At 42.8% G+C, this 24,416-nt stretch overlaps 1 protein-coding gene across 2 annotated transcripts in view; it reads right to left on the reverse strand.

The window, feature by feature from the left end:
- The window catches only part of CTIF (cap binding complex dependent translation initiation factor), a 464,369-nt gene extending 442,275 nt beyond the window's left edge, over window positions 1-22,094 (reverse strand). The window contains exon 1 of one of the 2 annotated variants that reach the window (XM_074204166.1): window positions 21,922-22,094. The gene's annotated coding sequence lies outside the window, so the exon portion shown is untranslated. Of the gene's footprint in view, window positions 1-20,240; window positions 20,396-21,921 lie in introns of those variants that run through there. The other variant, XM_074204171.1, reaches the window with a different exon arrangement.
- Between the last annotated feature and the right edge of the window lie 2,322 nt (window positions 22,095-24,416).

A 24,416-nucleotide genomic window follows, 5' to 3' on the forward strand; every position in this document is an offset into this window, starting at 1 on the left:
AAACCTAAAAAATTAAAATAAAATAAAAATAACTGGAAGCCAGTAAGATTAGGAAAGCATCTTCTGTTGTGTTGTGATTCCCAACTCTGACTTTCTAGAACCTGAAGATATCACCTGCTATCTCCAGGAATATCTTTTTTAAAAAACCCTTCAAAACAAAATTAATTCATTCCATTTAAAAAATAAATCTGTAAAGACAGAAAGGTCCCATATAAACCAAAATATGTATAGCAGCAACTATCATAGCAAAGAATTGGAAACAAAGTAGATATCCACTAAAGGGGGAATAATGTAAACAAATTATGGTCCATGAATATAATGGAACAATATAACTAGACCTTAAGAAACAATCCAAAGAATGCAAAGTGGCACTGAAAAATTCATGAATAAATGCAAAAGGAAATCTGAAAAGTCAGATATGATGACAACAATATAAATGGAAAAATTATAACAAAAAAATGAAACTAACTGCTGTGTAATGATAATGACTAAGCTTGTCCTGGAAGGAGAGATGAGAAAAATGTACCTTATTACAGAGGCAGGGGACTAAGGATGTAGGATGCCACTTACACTGTTTTACTCAACTACTGTAATTGAATTTCTTGTTCTCTCCTTTTTTTTCCCCTTTCCCTTTCCTCTTTTCTCCTCTCTCTTTTATATTTTTTTTTAAGTAATGATGGCTCTCTGGGAGCTGCTAGAAGGCAAATTTTGGCTCAATATAGTAGCAAACTTGCTAACAATCAGAGTTTTTCAACAAGGAAATGAGCTGACTGACTCACAAAGTAATGAGCTCCTAGAGTATCCTCACGAATGATGGAGGACTGGTATGACTCTAATAGAAAGTATATCTATAGGGACGACTAGGTAACACTGGATAGAGCACAGGCCTGGAGTCAGGAGTACCTGAGTTCAAATCTGGCCTCAGACACTTAATAATTACCTAGCTGTGTGGCCTTGGGCAAGCCACTTAACCCCATTTGCCTTGCAAAAACTAAAAAAACTAAATATATATATATTATCTCATGACCACTATGTCCCAACTTTCAGGTTTTTATGTTTCCATGATTTTGAATTGGGCCAAAGGAAGTATAAGAAATCTCAGACCTGTCTGCCCTGGGGCAGGTATCCTAAATTCCTCAGTTCACCACTCCCCCAACCTCCAAAGCTAATCAGGTTACAGATGTATTAAGAGTGAACTCACTCTCCTAGACAGGACCTAAGAGACTAGTGAGAATACAAGAGCTGAGAGCAGATGAAAGATACAATACTGACAGAGTGCCTAAACATCATCATCATCATCATCATTATTATTATTACTCCTATTACTATTACTACTACTATTATTATTATTATTATTATTATTATTATTATTATCATCATCATCATCATCATCTCCTTCCTGGCACTATTAGACTCTTTCCAAGGTTTCAACTCCTCCTCCATGCCACTCTGCAAATATATAACCCATTAGTTTTAGTCTGTTTGCCATCATCTTGCCTCAGGCTTAGGAGCAAACTCCCTCCTTTTCTCAGTAGGTAAACTGAGGAAGGAAGAGAGGGAGGGGAAGGAGAAGGCAACTAAAAGTACCTGACAGTGTTGTGTTTTAAGTAAGAATTCTAGAAATCTGATTCACTAAGGGAGATACTATCAAATGAGACAATTTACAACTTACAAACATTTTACAGTCTGTATTTTACTTATGCAGCAGAATATTTAAGATCCAATCAATAGGGGTGGCTAGGTGACACAGTGGATAGAACACCTACCCTGGAGTTAGGAGTACCTAAGTTCAAATCCAGCCTCAGACACTTAATAATTACCTAGCTGTGTGGCCTTGGGCAAGCCACTTAACCCCATTTGCCTTGAAAAAAAAAAAAAACTAAAAAAAATCCAATCAATCAATCAACAAACATTTATTAATTACCTACTATAGGCCAGGCAGGACAGGACAGCTTGGTGGTGAGGTAGATAGGGTACCAAGCCTAGAGTCAGGAAGACTCATCTTTGGGGGTTTAGATCCTGCCTCAGTTACTTACTGTGTGACCCTGGGTTTGCCTCCGTTTCTTTAGCTGTAAAATGAACTGGAGAAGAAAATTCTAGTATCTGCCAAGAAAACCCTAAACTGGGTCACAAAGAATGGGACATGACTGAAAAACAACTGACTATATCAGTTGCTAAATACTAGGGATATACAAAGATGCAAAAGACAATCTATGCCCTTGAGGAGTCTACAATCTACTAAGGCTACAGAAGGGCTAATTCTCTTATCTACCTCCTCTGACATATCATAATACCTTGTACCTCTCTTATTATCCTCTTACCAGTATACTCTTACTATCGTCCTCTATCTCTTCTGCCCAAAACCCCATGAGAAGGCTTTTTACAATAGGCATCTCCATTTCCTCTCCTCTCATTCCTTTAACTCTCTACAATCTGGTTTACAATCTCATCTTTCAACCGAAACTGTGCTCTCCAAAGTTACCACTGATCTTCTAATCTCAATCCTCTTTCGTCTTGACCTCTCTGCAGCTTGGATGTACACGCTCTGCCTTGATACACTTTTTTCTGGTTTTTCAAGACACCACTCACTCTCTCTCCTGGCTCTCCTCCTACCTGACCTTTACTGAATGCTCATCCAGATCACATCCCCCAACAGTAAGGTTTACAAGGGTGCCCTCTCTTCTCCCTCAAAACTCCTTCAATTGGTGATCTCCTCTGCTCCTAAGGATTTAAACACCACCTCTTTGTTGACAATTCCTAAATCTACCAATTCTGCCCTAATCTCTCTGCTGACTTCTGATCTCACTTCTATAGCTACTTTTCAAACATCTAGAACTGATGTCTTTTAAACTCAATGTGTCCAATATGTAACATTGTTTGTCCATTTCCCCTTTGCATCATCTCTTGAATATGTTTTCTTCTCTCCTCTGATACCAGCAACCCATCACCTACTGCAATAGCTTGTCCGTGGTCTCTGCCTCTGTCACAGTTCCACTCCATCGCTGATTCAGTTATCAAAGTGATTTTCCGAAAGTACAGGTATTGTGTAATCTCCCCTCTCCTACTCAATAAACTCCAGTGGTTCCCTATTAAATGCAAAATCCTGTCTGGCATTCAAAGTTCTTCATGACCTGCCCCCCCCAACACACACACACCTCCTTTCCACTCTTCTTATACCATAGTCCTGCTGTACATGCTTCAATCTAGGGATCACTGACTGCTCCATGAACAACACATGCCAACTCTCATCTCCAAGCATTTTATTCTGGCTGCCTCTTATGACTTGAAAGTTCTTTGTCCTCATTATCACTGGCTTTCCTTATTTTCTTCAGGTCCTTACTAAAATCTCACTTTCTACAGGAAGTCCCACCTCCTCTTAAGCACCTTCTTTCTCTTAATTATTTCCTATCATGTGTACTGGTAAAGATGTTTTTTGGCCCCAAATGCAAGATTTTACTTTTATCTCTACTGAATTTCTACTTTGATTCAGTCCAATATTTGAGCCTGTTGAAATCTTACCATTTATCAAAATCTGCTTTCTATCAGTCATTTGTGTATATGTCCATCCTTTACTGGACTGTAATCTCCTAGAGAATGGTGACTCTCTTATGCATCTTTTAATTATGCCATATTATCTAGAACAATGTCTTTCATATGAGTGTATGTTCAATAAATGTTTGTAGAATGCTTTAGTATTCTAAGAATTTGTGATTTTATCAATGTTGTCAGTCTCTCTCGGCATCCCACAAAACAGGTAGCAGAAGTCTTCATGAGATCCTTTAGCTGAAAAGTTCTGGCGTTGAGCCTCTCTAAACTTAGTTAGACTAGTCTTTGGGCAACACACATTCCATCACCAGACCCAAAGTCAAAGCTTTCAGGCTTGGCCAGATCTGTAAGAACCCGAGTTTGCCTGGAACACTTTCAAGAATTCAGAATTATTTCCACACCACAATGAGGCACCAGAAAATTACTTTAGGAGGAACATTTTTATACTGTGACTTATATTCTTTACTTCTGTACCTACCATTCTATTAGACTATAATCTTCCTGAGGAAAAAGACTAAGTATGCCTCATTTATATCTATATTCCACTGCATCTGGGGTCATCTCCAGTCATCCTGACCTGTGTCCTTCCAACTGGAGTCAGATGACCTTGGAGGAGAGTGAGCAGTTGTGACTTTGCACAGCTCTGTCTCACTTAAATCCAATTCACTTTTAAGTCAAGACATACCCTTCCTAATGTCATTGGTCCTCTTGGAGAATGAAGGCGAAACAACCCCTATAGTATGTAGTGCAACATTTTTTTCACTTAATAGGAGCTTAGTTGAAGCCCCTACTAAATTGAATAAATAGCATCCAAAACCTCTTTAACAAATATTAACAAAAAACTGCTACCTGGAAACAGAATTAGACATTTTTTTCATCTGGAATGGGAACAGAAGGGTAGAGCCAAGGTTCTCAGACCTTCAAGGAAATGAAAGATCTGGAAAAGGGGCATTTTTTTTCTGTTCCCTCCAGTGACAGAACCCTAAAAGTTGCAGCCTGCATCACAAAGGGGGTATGTCTTCCCAGAAAGATGGTGTCCCAGAAAGAAGCTCAGTTTGTCTTATGCTAGTTACGGTTTTAACCATGTCATACATGTTTTCACAAAAAAAAAAAAGATGTTATCTTTTCATATAAAAATTCAGTAGAATGAGGGCTGAATGAAGAAGCCTAGACTTTTTAGCATCAGCCAACACCGAGTTTGAATTCTATTTTACTGTATGGTTTTGGCTAAGTCTCTTCCCTTCTCTAGAGGAAGGTTTCCTCATCTCTACAAAATGAAGGTATTGAATTAGATGACCTCTAATGGTCTCTTCCAGCTCTCTAAGATGCTATGATCTCAGTCATTCTGAAGATGACTTCTTGTAGAGCTTAAGAATCTATATTACAGCACAAGATCATTGATTTCAAGATCTATAAATCATAAACAGGGAAAAGAAACAGAAGACTTAAAACACCTTTAAACTTGGCTTTTTTAATTTTAAAAAATCTATTACAGATACATTAAATTAATTTAGCTTTAATGAGGTAACTAAAAACCATTAATACCCTTTGGGGATAAACCAGGCCCTCTGCAGCCTGAGATTCCTAGCCAGATCCCAGAAACCCATCTATGGGTATTTTATCAACTCTCTTACTTATTTCTCATCTGAGTTTTCTACCTTGTGACTAGTGTGCTTCCAACTCCTCCTTCACAGAGACCTATATCTACTTTTGGTTTTTTTGTGCCTGCCGGGAAATGGATCAAATGGAACAGCATTAGACCAAAGAGTCAGAGACCCCTGTTCAAGGCTGGGTTTCCAAGGGCTGCTTCATGTTTCCTGTGGCTGGTTAGCTTTTGGTGGTAATAAAGGGCAGAACCATGAAAAACACAGGTTTTTAGACTCAAAATCCAAATTCAATACTTGGGAATAAAAAGATGAGCAAAATATGCTCCCTGCCAAGCTAGAAGAGATCAACAACAGATCATGATGAGAAAGGGGTCAGGTATGATAAATGCTTTGAGAGCTAAGAGTGGGGGAAAGGGAGGAGGGAGCTATGAGAATAGCTTGTCACTAAGAAAAATTGGAGTGAGCTCAGGAGCTGGGCCAGACAGATGACCTCTAATGTCCCTTCGAGCCTTAAATTCATAATTATAAGATCCCATGTCCGGTTTTCTCTGGTCTCAGTTTTTTCTTTCTTTCTTCCTTCCTTCCTTCCTTCCTTCCTTCTTTCTTGGTTTTTGTGAGGTAATGGGATTAAGTGACTTGCCCAAGGTCACACAGTTAGTAAGCATCGAACATCTGAGGTCAAATTGGAACTCAGGTCCTCCTTACCCCATGGTCAGTGCTCTATCTACTGTACCACCATCTGTTCCCTTGGTTTCTCCTGATACAAAAACAGAAAGGTTGGACAAGGTAACCTCTAAATTCCCTTCTAGTAGTAATCTTACACAGTGTTCATTAACTGAATGAATCAACAAGAAGAATCACAACTCAAAAGTCTGAGCTCTTCAGAGCCACATCGTTTGGATGATGGGGACAAATACCCCCAAACAAGCACCAAGCTAGCAGTAGATCTAGAGATGTTCACCTCAGGGGCAGCTGGGGGGTGGAGCAGTAGATAGAGAATTGGACCTGGTGTCAAGAGGACCCGAGTTCAGAACCAATTTCAGACACTTGATACTCGCTAGCAAAAGAGAGTAAAGAAGGAAGGGAGGGAGGAAAGAAAGGAGGGAGGGAGGGAGGGAGGGAGAAAAGGAGGAAGAAGGGAAGGAGGGAAAGAAGGAAGGAGGTAGGAAGAAAAGGAATGGAAGGAAGAGAAAGGAAGAATGAAAGGGAAAGAGGGAAAGAGGTTAGGAGGAAGGGAGTAAGAAAAAAAAGAGGCTCACCTCAGCCTGAACAAATGCCACAAATCCCTTATCTAAAAAGGAAGGAAACTTCCCATGACTTCTTATACATCCCTGAACTGTTACACCTTAGACTAAGAGGGGATTTTAGGGATAACTCTCCCTACTTATCATATTCACACTGATTTAGAGCTAGAAGGGACTTTCCTTCATCTAGGCCAACTCTCTCATTTTACAAATGAGGAAATGGAGCTCCAAAAAGAATAAATGTCTTGGCCTAGATGACAAATGAAATCAGTGGTAGAACCAGGAGTCTTGCCTGGATTCTCCTTCTGGTAAATGCCCTGTTCAACTTTAAGGGGTTGCCTGAGATGACAGCAGAGTCAAACAGAAGAAAATGTTGAATATCTATATGAACAGACAAAGAACTTCCATCTTGAATGGCCAACAAAAAAGTTAGCTGTGGCTCAGGAAGAAATGTTACAGAGTCTCTTGGGATACATGATTTCTTTACTTAGAATACTTACAACCTGGCATTCAAAGCCCTTCAAAATGTGCCTGCCTTTTTCTATTTCAAACTTTATTTCATAATATTTCCAAGCTATCTGCATTGTATTAACCATCACTGCTTGTATTACCTATTATGAGTACTTAAAATATTTACTGTATCTGAAATGGTCTTCTACATTCTCTATCTCTGCCTGTTGGAATCTTCCTTCAAGACTAAATTCAGAGACTACCACCTCTATAAAGACTTCTCTGTTTCTTCCAGTTAAGAACAATTTTTCCTTCCCTAGACCTATCACTTTACATCTTTTTTTGCTTTCATATTCCATCTTGAATTATATAATGTAGTTGCGTATGTATTCTTTCCTGCCTGCTAAATTTTGACTTGCTAAAGGAAGGGATGGTATATTTAGTAATCTTTGTATCTTCTCCACCAGTCTTTCATATGATCCTTGGCACAAAGTATAACAAACATTTGTTGGCTGAATAAAAAAAAATCTGTTTAATTCATGTTAAGTGGTTTAAAATGTTGATGTACCTAAATTAAACAGTCACATTAATTCAACAAACATATGAGCACCTACTCTGTTTAACCTGCAAAAGTATGTTGATATTATTACATTAAAGTGAAGGCTATTAAAAATATTTTCATCCCTTTTAAATCCATCCTGCGGCTCAGCTCAGTTCCCAGAATCTCTACCACATAGACCAAAACACTAATCACTTCAGAGATTCCTCCAGTTCCTCAGGGGAGTGAGTTGATGTCTCTGGTGTCCTATCTATATAACTTAGAATATAAGCCCTGGGGGCAAAACCACATCTTCCTCAACTAAAGAGAACCCTAAACACCCTGTTGCTGCTTGGCAAACAAACAGCAACCTCCAGGCAGGTCAGGTTTGGCTTCAGTGGAGAAATCATCAAGGTATTTTCATCATTTGCAATCTGCCTCCCTTCTCCAAAGGTAAGGTTTGCGTATCAAGGCTGCTAGTTAGGTGTCAAATCCCAGGTGCCCCAAAATTCCAAAAGCAACCTTTTGCTTCCATTCTCAAGAAATGGGCAGGTGAAAGTTTATTTTGAGCAGTACCTCCAGTACTGACCTTTTTTCCTAACCTTTCCTCTCTGTTATCTCTCTCTTTTCCAGTGTCCTCTCACACTCAGGTATTTTGCACATGCTAGTAGGGAAACAGAATGATCAAATGATATGCGAGTCCTTCTATGCCATCTAATTCAATCTCATTTTGCAAGTGAGAAAATTAAGACTGAGAGAAGACAAGAATTTAGGCTTGCCCAAGGTCAAGAAGCTAAGTTAATGGCAAAATCCAGGTTTTCTGATTTTTAATCTTTGCCTTTCCACAGTACTGTGCCCCTTCCACAGTACTGTGCCCCCCCCACCTGAAAACAGTGACCAATGATAGCTTAAACTATGAGGGTAAGGAGATTCTAAGAGAGAATAAAAACATGATCTTAAATCATGGCCCTGACCTTCAAGGATTAACTGTATGAGATGGTGAGGATGACAGGAAGAAAATCAGGTCAATGTCCTAAAGACCTTGAGCTGGACAGGACCTTAGAGGTCACCTAATTCAAATCCCTAATTTTACCTATGAGGAAACTGAGATCCCCCAAAATGAAACGACTTATTCAAAGTCACCAAATTAAGTAGCAGGGTCAGGAGTCGAACCTAGGCCCTCTGCCTCCAAAGCAAGACCTCTTATCATTTGGTTGACTGGGGATGTGTTGAGGGTAGGGCAATATTAATCCCATGATATGGATGTGAACCTCTCTCTCCTGAACTCCTCTCCACAGTCACACACTGATTCAAAAATGAATCTCACGTCAGTCATCCATTCTCCTACCTGTTAAGAATTTCATTTTTTTGTGCATAGCCCTTTGATCCAGCAATATCACTACTGGGTCTATACCTTGAAGAGATGATGAGAAAGGGTAAAAACATCACTTGTACAAAAACATTCATAGCAGCCCTGTTTGTAGTGACAAAGAATTGGAAAGCAAGTAAATGTCCTTCAATTGAGGAATGGCTTAGCAAACTGTGGTATATGTATGTCATGGAACACTGTTGCTCTATTAGAAACCAGGAGGGATGGGATTTGCATGAACTGATGCTGAGTGAGATGAGCAGAACCAGAAAAACACTGTACACCCTAACAGCAACATGGGGGTGATGATCAACCTTGATGGACTCGCACATTCCATCGGTGCAACAACCCAGGACAATTTTGGGCTGTCTGCAATGGAGAATACCATCTGTATCCAGAGAAAGAACTGTGGAGTTTGAACAAAGACCAAGGACTATTACCTTTAATTTAGGGGGGGAAAAAAAAACCTGATATCTTATTGTCTGATCTTGCTATCTCTTATACTTTATGCTTCTTCCCTAAGGATATGATTTCTCTCTCATCACACTCAATTTGGATCAATGTATACCATGGAAACAATGTAAAGATTGGCAAATTGCCTTCTGTGGGGGGGTGGGGGAGGGAAGTTAAGATTAGGGAAAAAACTGTAAAACTCAAAATAAATAAAATCTTTAGGAGTTAAAAAAAAAAGAATTTCATTTTTTGTAATGTTATTTAGTCCTTTGCATGTCCAACATCTTTTAAACTTTCTTGCTTAAGAGATAAGGCTTCTGAGTCAAAATTGTTACCCATACTGACTTCAAACCTCCTGAATAATGACCTACACAGGGCCAATTTCAAAAAGTATGCAGTCATCAAATGTCTATTATGAGGATCTAATAATCAGGATATAGAAGGAATCAACATAGATTCATATTTTTACACGTATACATATACATATGCATAGACCAGAGTCACTTCCTAAAGGACAGCTGGTCAAAGGATATGAGTAAACAGTTCTCAGAAGAAGACACGAATAACAGTTTTATGAAGAACTGCTCAAAATCATTGAAAATAGAAAAATTGAAGATCAAAACAGCTCTGAGGTTTTATATCATACACAGAAATAGTCAATAATGGAGCAGTTGTGAGACAACAGGTATTATTAGAGCAGCAGTAAATTGGTCTAACCATTCTGGGAAGCAATTTGGAATTATGCTTTCATAATGAATAAAATGCCCATATATCTTTTGTCCCAGAGACTGCCTTTCTACATACACCTTCAAAGAAATCAAAGACATAATAAAGATCCTATATGTGTCAAAATATTCATAGCAGCACTATTAGTGGTGGCAAAGAAGTAGAAACAAGGTATGTATCAATCAGAAAGAAGATAAATTGTGGTATATGAGTATAATGGAATGTTTCTAGGCTTTGAGAAATTATGACTATGAAAACACAGAGCAGCATAGGAAGACATAATATGAACTGATGCAGAGTGAAGAATCAGGAAAATAACATGCAAAATAACTACTACAAAGTAAATGAAAATAAGATAAACCTGAAATTGAATGCTATATAATTATAATGAACAAGCTTAGGCTGGAAGAAGAACTGGAAAACATAGTCTACCTTTCTTCTTGGTAGAGGTGAAGGATGATTGGCGTGGAATGTTGGTTATACCATGCAGAAATATATAATATGTTGAAAGGTTTTGCTGAACCACTTTTTCCCCCTCTTTCTTTCAAAATCTTTGCTGTAAGAGAAAATTCTTTGGGTAGGAAAAAAACAGAAATATATTTGGAAATGAAGATGACGTTAAAAAAATTTTATCTTAATATTTTATTTTATTTCTCCCCAGTTACATATAAAAGCAAGCTTTAACATTAAAAACAAAACATATAAATGAAAAATAAGAGCAAAATAATAAAACCTATGCAAACATGGACAAAAATTGTAATCTTCCCCATGTTCCCGAGCCTCCTTTCTTGACCTCAGAAAAATATAAATTCCTCAAGAATATAAATACTTGCCCTGACAAACACTTAAACCAGAATAAATACTATCCAGTTCCTAATGTATTCAAGAATATGGATTCTCTAACATACTACTTTTGTGATCTCTTCACTGGGCCAACCCTAATGGGAAATAGCTCTTCGAATCCTTAAAGAACATAGAAAAGATGACTGGATTCTTCTGAGAAAAAAAAGATTTTGTAAGGGATGAAGATAGAGAGGTATTTTCTCTCCTATTTCATTCAACATGCTCCCAATAAGACCAATCTAATATAACATGTTTTTATTAAACTTACAGTGTTAGAAGGGATTTTATAGCTATCTGAGTCCAAGCTCTACACTTTACAGATGAGGAAACTGAGGGCCAGAGAAACTATGTTACTGGTCTACGGATCACATAGTTAATCTGAGACAGGATTTAAAGGTATCCTGCCTTGGGCAAGCCACTTAACTCCATTTGCCTTGCAAAAACCTAAAAAAAAAAAAAAAAAAGGGTATCCTGACAGTCATGTCCTACACTCCAATTTCTATGTCACTTAGTTGCCTCTAAAAAAAAAAATAAACATACTGAAAAAGGGAATTGAAATCCAAAATAGGTGAGGAAATGATAAGAGAAATACTATCTGCTCTCAATGATTTTAAGACAAACTGAAGATGAACATGAAGGTAAGTAATTTAGAAAGACTACAAAACCATGACATGGTCCTGTAGGGACTGTGTTAGGAACAACAAACATTCAAAACAAGGTGAGTCTGGCAGAAAATTTCAAGAACAAGAGAAATGTTTTTTTAAATAGAGAAAAGACAAAAAAAATGGTTGCTTAGAATGTTACCAGATGATATTAGACAAGGGAGTAAAAATAGCAATACTCAATTCTTATTTCTTTTCTGTTTTCTTAGCTAAGAAGAATATCTTTGGACTGGAAAGGACAACACACAAATGACTAAAAGGTTACAGAATCCTAAAATAAATAGTTAGATACAAGATGTGCTCTCAAGTAATGAGCCTCAGATGAATCACATCTGAGGCTACAGCAGAATCACAGAGTGGTAACAGTCATCAAGTCCAGTCCATACACAAAAGAAGGAAGTCCCAACATAGCATACTCAACAAATAGTAATCCAGCTTTTGTTTCACCTTTGAATAGTTCTAATTGGGATTCTCTCCCTACCATCACCCATATCAAGACTAAATTTTCTTCTTTGAGACTTACACCATTCAACTCCCAACTAAAATTCTATCTTCTACAGGAAGCCTTTCCCAATCCTCCTTAGTAGTGCCGTCCCTCCATTGATTATCTCCAATTTATCCTGTATATATACTGTTTGTACGTAATTTTTTGCATGTTGTCTCCACCTAATATTAGATGGTGAATTTCGTAAGAGCAGAACTATAAAAATAAATGTTTTTAATTGATTGGCTTCTGGGAAATCAAATGATATGAACCTAATTTTTCCTTCATGAGAGTCCCTCACATACTTGAAGTAAGCTATCATGTTCCCCTAGTCTTTTCCCCAGGGTTAACCTGACCAGTTCCTTCAATGGATGATTCTTATACGTCATGAAATTAAGGCTCTTCATCATCCCATTCCTCTTCTCCAGACATTTTCCAACATTTCTAATGATAAAATTGTCTTTCTTAAAACAAGAAGTCTAGAAAAGGGAACACAGCACTTCATCTGAGGTCTGACAAAGCCTAAATTCAGTAGGTTATCACTTCCTTACCTCTTCATTAACAAAAATTGCATTAACTCTTCCGTCTGCTGCATCACCTTACTGACTCATATCGAGCTTTCTCTTGCTTTTCAAAACCACTACCATCTTCCCCTGCCTCTCTTATCTTGCATTTCTGAAGTTGATTTTTTGGTACCCAAATACAAAACTTTACATTTGACCGAATGGAATTTTTACCTAATTAGATTCAACCCAATGTTCAAACCTGTTAAGATGCTTTCAGAGCCTGACTCTCTCACCCTGTAAGTCAGAGAACCCTTCAAGCTTTGTGTTATCTTCAAATTTAATGTGAGGATAGATCATTCATGCTTTTTTTGATAAAAGCAATACACAATACACAACTAAGCATAAATTCCTGGGGGACTCCACTGGAACTCTTCTATAAAACTTCAGAGCCACTGTCAATGATTTCTAAAAGATTGGAAAACAGAAAGGGGCAATTGTTGTCCTAATATTCAAAAATGGGAAAAGATTGGTCTGCAAACTATAGGTCATCTTATTTGACTTCAATTCCTGGCCAAAATCTCTAATATTAACTAGATAGCTAGTGAAAAATAAGAAAAGGAAGCACAGATCACCAGCTTCTAGTATGTCTTCCTCAAGAATAAAATTGAGTATCCCAGACTACCTTAATTTCTTTCTTTTGTATGGGGGGGGAAGAAAAGGAGGAATGAGAGAAAATAGGCAAAGTTACTAGAGGGATTGTCATAGCTAAAGTTTAACGTAGATTTTTAGGAAGCATTTAGCAAAGTCTATCATGCAGTCTTTGTGCATAAGATGGACGGACAGACAAGAGTATTTTAGTATTTAGAATTATATGAATCATAGGACCTAAAACTTTAAGGGGTTGCCTGAGATGACACCAGAGTCAAACAGAAGAAAATGTTGAATATCTATATGAACAGACAAAGAACTTCCATCTTGAATGGCCAACAAAAAAGTTAGCTGTGGCTCAGGAAGAAATGTTACAGAGTCTCTTGGGATATATGATTTCTTTACTTAGGATATATGATTTCTTTACTTAGAATACTTACAACCTGGCATTACTAATAACTTAAATTGGAAAGGGATCTTTTTTCTTAGCCCTAAGCTGTTTAACATCTTTACCAGTTATTTAGATAACAGTATATGTGGCATGCTTATCAACTTTGCAACTGAAAATGAGATCGTTTCTTTCATAATTCTGTATGGATGAAAGGATTCTTAACTAAACCAAGGAGAGAGAACCACAAAAGATAAACAATTTAGACTATACAGAATTAAAGCTTTTGAATAAATAAAATCAAGGGAGATAGAAATAGATGAGATGTTTCTGTAGAAAAAATGTTTGTGCCAAATATCACCAATAATATTTGACATCTAAAACATATGGGGAATTGATATAAATCTGAATTATCAAATGCTAGTCCTCAAAAAAGAAAAAAAAGAATAATTGAAAATAACAAATGATGCTCTGAAGACATGTTTCAAGTGACTAATGGTATGATAAATACAAATTCAAAAACCTCTGAGGTTTCAATTCACAGGATGCAAATTGATAAAGATAGTTAAAAAAAGATAGTAAAGATAGTAAAAAAATGAGAACAATTAACATTAGATCATCCTTATGGTGGTCTAATACACTACTGGCAGGCTTGAGAAATAGTCTCAAGCATTCTGGATATCAATTTGGATTTATGCCAGAAAAGTGACTATACTGTCCTTATCCATGACTTAACAATCCTACTCTTGAGCATATAGAAATCAAAGAAAGAATCAAAGGGCCAATATGTACTGAAACAGTCATAGCAGTGCTCCTACCTACTCATAGTAAAAAAACTGTAAACTGTAAAGTGGGTGCTATCAGTTGGGGAATGGTTAAAAAAAATCCTATGTTAAAGAAATGTGATTGAATATTACTATACAGCAAGAAATTACAAATAGGAGAAATTCAGAGACAGGAAGATATGTATGAATGGATTCAGAGAGGAGTAAATAGAACAATATATACATGTCAATGGGATGATCAACAAAAAAGAAGGCAAGACTATGTAGCTGAAAAACAATGATGATCCTAGAGAACAGATAAATATTCCTTCTCCTCCTTCCCTCCCCATTGCCTCACAAAGGAAAGGACCCTAAGGAAAGAATATTGGGTATACTAGATGTTGCCATTATATCAAATGTTGTTGCTGAATTGCTTTCCTTTGTCACAAGAGGAGCTTACTCAGGGGGAGGAGAATGAAATGGCTGTAAAGCTATCCATAAAATGCATGGGGGGGGGGGTAGGAGTTAGGGAACACTGGTTCATTCTGTCTTGCCCATGAAAGATCAGCACAGAAGTTTGACCTGATCCATTTCTGACCAATTCTAATTTGCCCTTATAAGGTAAACTGATTCTCTCCACCCTCAATTCCTCACTGGAAGGATGAAGGGGGATAATACTCATCATATTTTTTCTGAACTTGGTGCAATCATTTTTAGTTCTGCTGAAGCTCTGAACTTCTGAGCTCAAATCATCCACCAACCTCCTGCCCAGTAGCAGGATTATAGGCAGCTGCTACTACCCCTGAGCTTCTTTTTTCACCATACTGATTTTTCAGATGACATACCGAAAACTAACACACTGGAAAACAAAGATTCAAAAGATCAAATGGGATAGGAGCTAGGGGCTAGAGACCAATCTGTAACTTCTTGGGGCGGGGGGGGGGGGGGGGGGAGCTATTAGATGAAAATGTCACCTCTTCCAATACAGGCTGATATTTTCCATTTAATTTATAGTCTTTAGAGAGTTGCCTAGATCACTGAGAAGTTAGATGACTTTTCCAGAGTCACACAGCCAGGTATGTTAAGAAACCAAACCTTAATTGAAGTTTTTAAGGGCTCCAAAGCTAGCTAGCTCTTTTGACACTATACCAAGAGTATGCTATAAGGGGTGGCTAGGTGGCCCAGTGTCTAAAGCACCGGCCCTGGAGTCAGGAGTACCTGGGTTCAAATCCGGTCTCAGACACTTAATAATTACCTAGCTATGTGGCCTTGGGCAAGCCACTTAACCCCGTTTGCCTTGCAAAAAACTAAAAAAAAAAAAAAAACCCAAAGAGTATGCTATAATACCTTAAAAAGCTAATACAGCTTTAGAAGAATTTAATAATCTCAATGTTCCCTACTCTAGTCAAATCACCTTTGAAATACTGTGCTCAATTATGAGTGGCACAATTTAGAAAGGACATTTGTTCATTGACACTTTCTTGCTTTCAAATTTTTTTAAGGCAATGGGGGTTAAGTGACTTGCTCAAGGTCACACAGCTAGGCAACTATTAAGTGTCTGAGGCCGGATTTGAACTCAGGTATTCCTGACTCCAGGGCCAGTGCTCTATCCTCTGTGCCACCCAGCTGCCCCAGGAAGGCCATCTGTTAAAAGAAGAAGATGCTACTGAACGTAAAAAGGGCCTTGAGATCAATTCATATTGAGAAGTGACTTTAGAAAATAAGGGCATTTCAAACGGAGAAAAAAAATTATTGAACAGGAAAGTGATCTTAAAGTATTGAAGGGCAGTAGGATGGAAAAGGGAGCAGACTTGTTCTGCAGAGATAAAGAGAGAAAAATCTTTGAGCAGTGGGTAGAACCTAGAGGTTTACTGAAGAAGATATGATAAGGAAACTCAAAAATTGGAAGGGGCTGCCTCCATCCACAAAAGGTTTCCCCTCAGTACAGCTCTTTACAAGCAAAGACTGGATGGCCTTGTCACATAGAATGAAAAATGGATTCTCATTCAGGGAAGATTCCAAGAGTGGCCTCTGAGCTCCCTTCAAGCCTTGAGCCTTTGTCCTCAAGTATTTCTGCTTTAGGTAGCTAAAGAACAACTTTGTCTTGCTTATAAAATAAGATTATTCAAAATAATTCAGAAAGATCAGAGGAAATCTATTTTTAGCTAGGCTAAAGCCCTCTGGCCTCTTCCACTTGTGGTCTTGATGCTGAAAAAGATTCCTCTGCAATCTCCTAGTACCAGACCAACTTTGGGTCTAAACAGCACATCTCTCAGTTATATTTGAGCAGCCTTGCAGAATTTGTTTCTGCTAAGTAGTCAAAATTTCACAGTATTTCTGAGTAAGAAAATAGCAGAGAGTGATCAGAATAAGAATTATCTGGCTAAAAAGGGGAACTTTAGGCCTAGAAAGGAAGACTTAGGAGGGACATCATTATCATCATAGCTGACATTTATATATAGTCTACTATGTTTCAAAGACAACTTGGTGACACGGTGAGCAGGGCACTGCTCCTGGAGACAGGAGGATCTGAGTTCAAATTCAGCCTCAGACACTTACTAGTGGTGTGACCCTGGGCAAGTCGCTTATCCCTATTTACCTCAGTTTCCTCATCTGTAAAATGAGCTGGGGAAGGAAAAAGCAAACCACTCCAGAATCTTTGTCAAGAAAATCCCAAATGGGTCAGAGAGACTGACATAACTGAAACAATTCAACATCAACAAAATTATTTGCCAGGCCCTGTTCCATATGCTTTAGACATATTATTTCATTTGAACTGTATAATAACTCTGGGAGTTAAGAACTATTTTAACAACTCATTTCACAGTTGAGGAAACTGAGGTAAACTGAGATTAAGTGACTCTCCCCTCTGAAGGGTTGTCCTGGGGAAGAGGAAGCAGATGCTTTCTACTGTAGCTCCAGGGAACTGAACTAAGATCAATGGTTGTCAATTAAAAGGAGGTGACTTGAGGTTCAACAGTAGGAAATACCTTCTAATAACCAGAATTGCCAAATAACAGATTCTGGAGAATAGACTGCTTTGTGTGATTGTGAGCTCTCTGCCACTGGAAGTATTCAAAGCAGAGGAAAGATGATTGATTATCTGTTAGGGAGTCTGAAGAAAGGCCTCCTCAATTAGATTCCAGGAGTTTTCAAGCTTAATTTACCACTGTTATAATTAAAAGGAAGGGGTGGAAAAAACAAGAAAGAAAACAAATTAATTGATCCAAGGATTCTTAGTTTCAGAGGTTAAAGTGGGAAATGCAAGTGTGGCAAAAGACAGACATGGAAAAAAAAGGAGATTGATATTTATTTCTGTTTTCCTGATGAGGAAACTGAAGTACAAAAAAGTTCAGTGAAATAGTAAGTAGCACTGTCTGATTTAGCAAGTTGTTATCCCAGCTCTGAGGCCAGTGTTCTATGGTTTCACAGTGAGTAGGACTGGATTTGGCAGAAAACCCCAGTGAGCCATAGTCTGACAACTAAAACGATTCAATATCAACAACAACAAGAATTATTTGCCAGGCCCTGTGCTACGTGCTTTAGACGTATTTCATTTGAACCTCATAAGAACCCTGGGAGATAGGAAATATTTTAGCAACTCATTTCACAGTTGAGGAAACTGAGGTAAACATAGCACATAGAGATATATGAACATTGGCAGCATGAAGCTATGGCATCCATTGCAGGTAAGGGAAAAGAAGGCATCTTTTTTACAAAAATTCTCCTAATGGAAATTAGCAATGGAAGCTTTCATCTCTTTTTCAAGGGGGCTCTTTCCTTAAGAAGCATATCCCTGGAATTGAAAATGGCTTTTGTCTTGCCTGAAAAAAAAAAAGGTGGGGTGAGGGGTAAATTAGGTCACACATCAGCAGCTCTAGAGTCAAGAGAATGAGTTCAAACCCAGCCTGAGATAGTTGCTACTTATTGACTGGGTGACTTGGGTAAATCACCTAATCCTAGTTGCCTTGGGGAAAAAGAAAAAAGAAAAACATAGTCCTGTGTAGATCTAGCAACACAGATCGTACAGTTCATTTTAAGAAGATTTTAGAAATTTTTATCACTGGCAGCATCAAGGTTACTAAGTTTTCTGTAGTTGGGATTTTTGTTCTTCTCTCTCTCCCTAACTCACTATGATGAACTAGAATCCCTATACCAGAAATATATTTATAGAGGTAAACTAAATAAGCAAAGGGTGAAGAGTATGGGAAATATCTGGACAGTCTCAGGCAACGTCAAGTCCATGGTTTATGGACAACTGTCAAAATGACCCTGATTGTAGGGCTTCACCCCCAAACTGTGGCAGTCTCCTAGCCTAGCTAAAATCTGGTTCAAAATTCACCTCCTTCAGAAAGCCTGTTCTCATCAAACTCACAATGTCCCTGAAACTCTTCCCCCCAACATACATATTACTGTAATCTGCATCCCTGCACCACTATCCATACCCATTTCATCTAGAGTAGAATATGTGGTCCTTCTCTCCCTGTATCATTCTCAATCTTCTTAATGAAAAGAGCAAAGAAGAGAAAATCCCAAAAAAAGCGCCAAGGATGGCTAGACAACATTTCCAAGATCCCACAGTGAGTTAGGTAAGAACTGGTCAGTTCTAGCTACCATGGCCTCTCTCACAAAGCAGCAGGACTTCCCTACATCAGCAATAAAGAAATTTTGCTCTACTTAAAGAGTTTTCACACATCTTTAAATCTTTTGCTCTCAAACCCACTGGTTTAGGTTCTCCCTCCATCTGGACTAGTTTTCTTCATTAATTTAATATTTTCAATTTTAATAAACTTATTACAACAACCTGGATTTGGCCACCATGAACTAAGGCTTGTCAGGGGCATAGAAATGAAAGGTACAATGGAAAACTCAAAGAGATTCACATCTAAATATAGTCATATATATAGCAACATGTCATAGAAGCTCCCAGAGGTGGCCTTTGGAAACACAGGTTTCCATGTCAAAACTGACATGTCTATTGATTCTACATTCTCAGATACACCCATGTGTATGTAAAATTGAGTAACCCAACTGTTTTTCCAACTAGTTTTCTGGCCCAAATACCCTGCCTGAGGAGAAAAAACATAGCTTGTGAAAAGACACTGGAAAAAATGGATAAAACACCATAGATAACAAATGACAAGTTGGGGTGGTGACGTAGTAGATAAAGCACCAGCCTTGGAGTCAGGAGTACCTGGGTTCAAATCTGGTCTCAGACAATTAATAGTCACCTAGCTGTGTGACTTTGGGCAAGTCATTTAACCCCCATTTGCCTTGCAAAAAATGACAAGTATACTGGTAAAACGGGGACACAGCAGGTATATGAAAGGGAGTAAGTACTGGGTAGCTGAATTGGAAATGGAGGCTGGAGTCAGCTTTTGAAGGGCTTTCAATGCTGCCCCTCCCAAAAAAAGTGAGCCATTGCAGTTTCTTGAGCAGGGGGGTGACATACTCAAACAGATAATTTAGAAATATTAGTTTGGAAATTATATGGATTTGAAACTGAGAAAGAGAGAGACGTGAGAGGGCTCTCTATTAGGAAGCTATTCTAATGGTCTAGGAGAGAGACACTGAGGGGCTGAAATGGGGTAGCTGCCGTGTGTAGACAGATGTGAGCTGTTCTAGAGAAACTGCCAGATCAAGTCAATTAATTGGATGAGTGGTGAGAGAGGAGAACCGGGGCAAGATGAATACCAGATTGTGAATTTGGGTGGCTTGGAAGAATAGTGGTATCCCTGTCAGAAATATGCTCAGAAGAGAGTGGATCAGGCAAGAAAGCTTGTTTTGGACACATAGAGATTGAAGTACCATAAGAACAATACATTTCGTGGTAAAGGTCCCTAGAGGCAGGTGATGAGCTCAGGGAGAACAGGAGAGTCAGTTCCTAAGACTGAGCCTTCAAGTCCACTACAGCTCTCAACCCAAAGACCAGATGAGAGGACATGAGAATGACCAGCGGTGAGCAGAGCATGAGGATCACCAGCCCCGGAAACAAAAGAATTCACGACTGACCGGGTGGAACATCTTCCAGCGCAGAATGGAAACGGCCAAGTTGGGGGAAGCAGACCACCGGGCGGGCGGGCGGAGGCGGCGGGTCTCGGAGCAGCCCCTCTGCCGCCGTGTGTGGCAGGGCTCCCCGCCGGCCCGCGCCCGGCTCTCTGCGCTCCGCAGCTCAGGGGGGCCCGGGCGCGCGGCGCGGGGATGCTTCTGTCAATCCCCGAGAAACGGGCAGGCCACACGCGGCGCGGACCGGGCTGGCCCGGCCCCCCCGCGGGGCTGCGGGGCTCCCGCGTCCTGCCCGCGGGGCTCCGGGGGCGCCGCTCTGCCGCCCCCCGCGCTGACTCCGCTCCTTCCCTCCTCAGCCCCCCCCGGGAGCCAATCCTCCCCGGCCTGGGGCGAGAAGAGGCGGCGGCGGCCCGGAGCCCGGCAGTGCGGCAGGAGGGAGGGCTGCGCGCCCGGGGGAGGGTGCGCTGGGGCCCGGCACCGGCGGACACCCGCACCCGCACCCCCGAGGCCGGGGAGGCCGCCCCGGCACCGGCGGACACCCGCACCCCCGAGGCCGGGGAGGCCGCCCCGGCACCGGCGGACACCCGCACCCCCGAGGCCGGGGAGGCCGCCCCGGCACCGGCGGACACCCGCACCCCGAGGCCGGGGAGGCCGCCCCGGCACCGGCGGACACCCGCACCCCCGAGGCCGGGGAGGCCGCCCCGGCACCGGCGGACACCCGCTCCCGCACCCCCGAGGCCGGGGAGGCCGCCCCGGCACCGGCGGACACCCGCTCCCGCTCCCGCACCCCCGAGGCCGGGGAGGCCGCCCCGGCACCGGCGGACACCCGCTCCCGCACCCCCGAGGCCGGGGCAGCGGCGGGGCCGGGGCCGGGCGCGGGTCCTCCAGGCTCACGCCCGGCGCTGCGCCAAGGGCCGGACCCACGCAGCCCCGCAGGGCCGTCACGGCTGCCCCGGGCTGCGCCCCCGCAACTTTGTAGCCCCCGACCGCGCCCCCTCTCCGGAGCCCGGCGCCGCGGGGGGCCAGGCGCGCCGCCCCGCACCCCTCCACACGTCCGGGGCAGAGTCCGCTCGGCTTCTCGGGCGTCCGCACGCACGTGCACCCCTGCTCCCCATTACGGCGAAGCCCTAAAAGAGGGGGAGCAGGCGCTCATTAATTAGGGGGAAAGGGGTGCCCCTCCCCCGCCCCGGCTCCCAGCCCCGGACCCCGATCTCAAGTTCCCCTGAGCCGCCCCCGGCCATCGGGCGCCCCACGGGAGGGGAGGCTGCACCCCGCGGTCCTGCGCGGCCAGGGCGGAGCGCGCGTCAATCAAAACAAAGAGGGGGGCCCCCGGGGAGCCCCGCGGGGCGGGCCAGGCCCCCCAGCCTGTGGCCCCGGCCCGCGCGGGCCCGCTGTCATTCCGAACCGGCCCCGGCTCCCGTCCCCCGCCCCCTGGCAGTGCCCGGGCCGGGCCCGGAGGCGCAGACCCGCGGCAGCCCGGGGCGGCCCTGCCCTCGGGGGAGCGGAGCCCCGCAGCGGCCCCGCGGGGCGGCCCGGGCCCGGAGGGCGGGCCGAAGCCGCGGGGGCGCCCCGACGCCGGACAGCGGCCGCCCCGGGCCCGGCCCTGGGCCACGACCCCGCGCCCCGAGGAGCGGGGGGGCGGCACACGGCCGAGGGGCCACACCCCGCCAGGCGCCCCGCCGCTTACCTCGGTTTCCCCGGCGGCGGCGCCCGGCCGGAGTGCGGAGGAACGGGAGGACGGGGCGGGCTGCGCCGGGCAGGCTCCCGCCGCCCAGCTCCGGGGGCCCGGCCCGAGGGGGCGGGGGGCGCGGGCCTGGGTGCGGAGCCCAGAGGGGAGGGAGGGAGGGAGGGGAAAGAGGGAGGGAGGGGCGGGTGGGGGAGGGGTGGAGGAAGAAGGAGAGAAAAGGCTCCTGCTCCGCCACCGGGAGAGAAAGGCGGCGGCGGACGCGCCGGCCCCGCCCCCGGACACGTGCGCGGCCCGGCGCCTGCTGGGAAATGCAGTCCGGCTTTCTTCCGCGGGACGCGGAGTCGCCCGAGCCGGAGCGCGCCCCCCGCGGAGCGCGCCCCCGCGGAGCGCGCCCCCGCGGAGCGCGCCCCCGCCGCCCGGCGGCCGAGGGAGCCTTTGTCACACACGGACCCCAAGGCCCATGCCCGCCCTCGCCGGCCGCGCGTGCCCCTGAGCCCCTCATCCGGCGGGGGGCGGACACCCCACGGGCTGCCGGCCTCCCGCCGCGCCCCGCGCCCCGCGCCCCGCGCCCCGGCCTCTCCGAACCCAGCCCAGCCACCGGCCCCACGGGGCGGCCCTGCGCCCGGCAGGACCCGAGTTCAAATGCGGCCGCAGACCCTTGATGCCCGCCCAGCCGCGCGGCCTTGGGCCAGTCACCCAGTCCCGTCGCCTTGCAAAAGCCCAAAAACAAACGGACCGGCGCCGCGCCATTACCCCGGAGGGACATGAGGCTCCCCGCGGCACAGGCAGCCTAGCAGAGATGACAGCACACCGTTGGGAGCTCTGGAGGGGTTTCATAAGTGTTGAATTGAATGGAAGTGAGAGGAACACTAGAGATGAGAAAATAGATGTAAACTACCTGAGGTGCCCTATAAAAGTGAGGGATCATTATTATATTTTTCATTATAATTTTTTTTTAGCTTTTGCAAGGCAATGGGGTTAAGTGGCTAGCCCAAGGCCGCACGGCTAGGTATACATTTTTCATTATTAATTATGAGAGGCGATGTGGTCAAAGTGGGTAGAGTCATCCTCAGAATCCAGAAGCCCTTGTTTGAAGTCTTTCCTTTGACACACATATGCTGGCACTGCGGCCTTGGGCAACTCACTCCGGCAATTTCTTTGATAGAGTTTCCCGGCTTGGGAGTTACCTATAATATTGAAATTACAGGTCCAATTCCTATGACTATTATTACTTTTACTATGCTGTAAGGTTTAAAAACTGCTTTGTCGGTATTATTACTCCCGTTTTATAGCTGAAGGAAAGGTGTATTATTAAATTCTAACATTTGGCTTAAAATGCATTCTCAAGCACAGCACCCACTCTTTCTCTTCTTCCCCACCCTGGGGTCCCAGACCCCATCCCACAAGATAGAAGGGGTCAGGCCAGAGACCTCGGTTACCTGACTGCAGCTCCAAAACATGAATTGGAAGGAAGTTATAATTAAGGAGCACCAGAGTGGCATTAGCAGGACACTAATGATGTGTTCTTTCCTTCCTTTATCCAGGTTAAGGGAAGGAAGTTGGAGGCTTGGATAATTCAACCATGATTAATACAAAAATCAGTTAATTAAGTCAAATATATTGAATCACCTGTTTACTGATAGCCCACGACTAGGCAACAAGGATTTCTCAAGTACTGAAAAGAAAGATAGACTTGGAGACAGGAAGAAAAATTGGAACCACCTTGGTTATTTGTGTGATGCTGAGAAGTCACTTACTCTATTGCTCCAACCTTCAGTTCCTCAGCTGTCAAATGCAGACCACAAAAGCTCTTACCTCCCAGGGTTCTTGTGAGGAACCATGTGAAATAATCCATGTAAAGTGCTTTGCAAATCTTAGTGCTCTGTAAATATTACCTATTACCAATTTGTAGTCCCTACTGGTTGACAAGCACCAGGCTAGGTTAGAAATTCAAAGTTTAAAAATAAAATAGTCCCTTGCCTCAAAGATCTTAAATTTCATCATGTGCAAAATACTATCATACTACTTAATTCTGCCTTCTTGGGAGGGTTTGCAGTCTATTTGAAGAAACAAAACTAGACACAGGAAGCAAGAGTAAAATAGTAACTCCTCCATTGTAGGGTATCCACCAAGAGTGAAGGAAAAATCCAGAGGAGGGAAATATTATTGAGGTAGAGTTAGTAAAGAAGGCATCCTAGCAAAGGTAAGACTTTTTGCTAGCCATTTGAAAAAGAAAGAAAATGACTGGCCTATATTCCCAAAAGGTCAGCTATTTGACACAGTGGACAGAGCACTGTGTCTGGACTCAGGAAGACTTATCTTCAAATCTGTTCTCGGACACTTAGCAACTCTTTAACCCTGGGCAAATCACTTTAACCTTGTTTGCCTCAGCTTCCTTATCTGTAAACAGAAGGAAATAGCAAACCATTCCAACAACTTTGCCAAGAAAACCCCAAAAGGAGTCATGACTGAACAGCAACATTACCCTACAAGGT

This window comes from Macrotis lagotis, chromosome X (assembly GCF_037893015.1).
Source record: "Macrotis lagotis isolate mMagLag1 chromosome X, bilby.v1.9.chrom.fasta, whole genome shotgun sequence".
Taxonomy (NCBI): domain Eukaryota; kingdom Metazoa; phylum Chordata; class Mammalia; order Peramelemorphia; family Peramelidae; genus Macrotis; species Macrotis lagotis.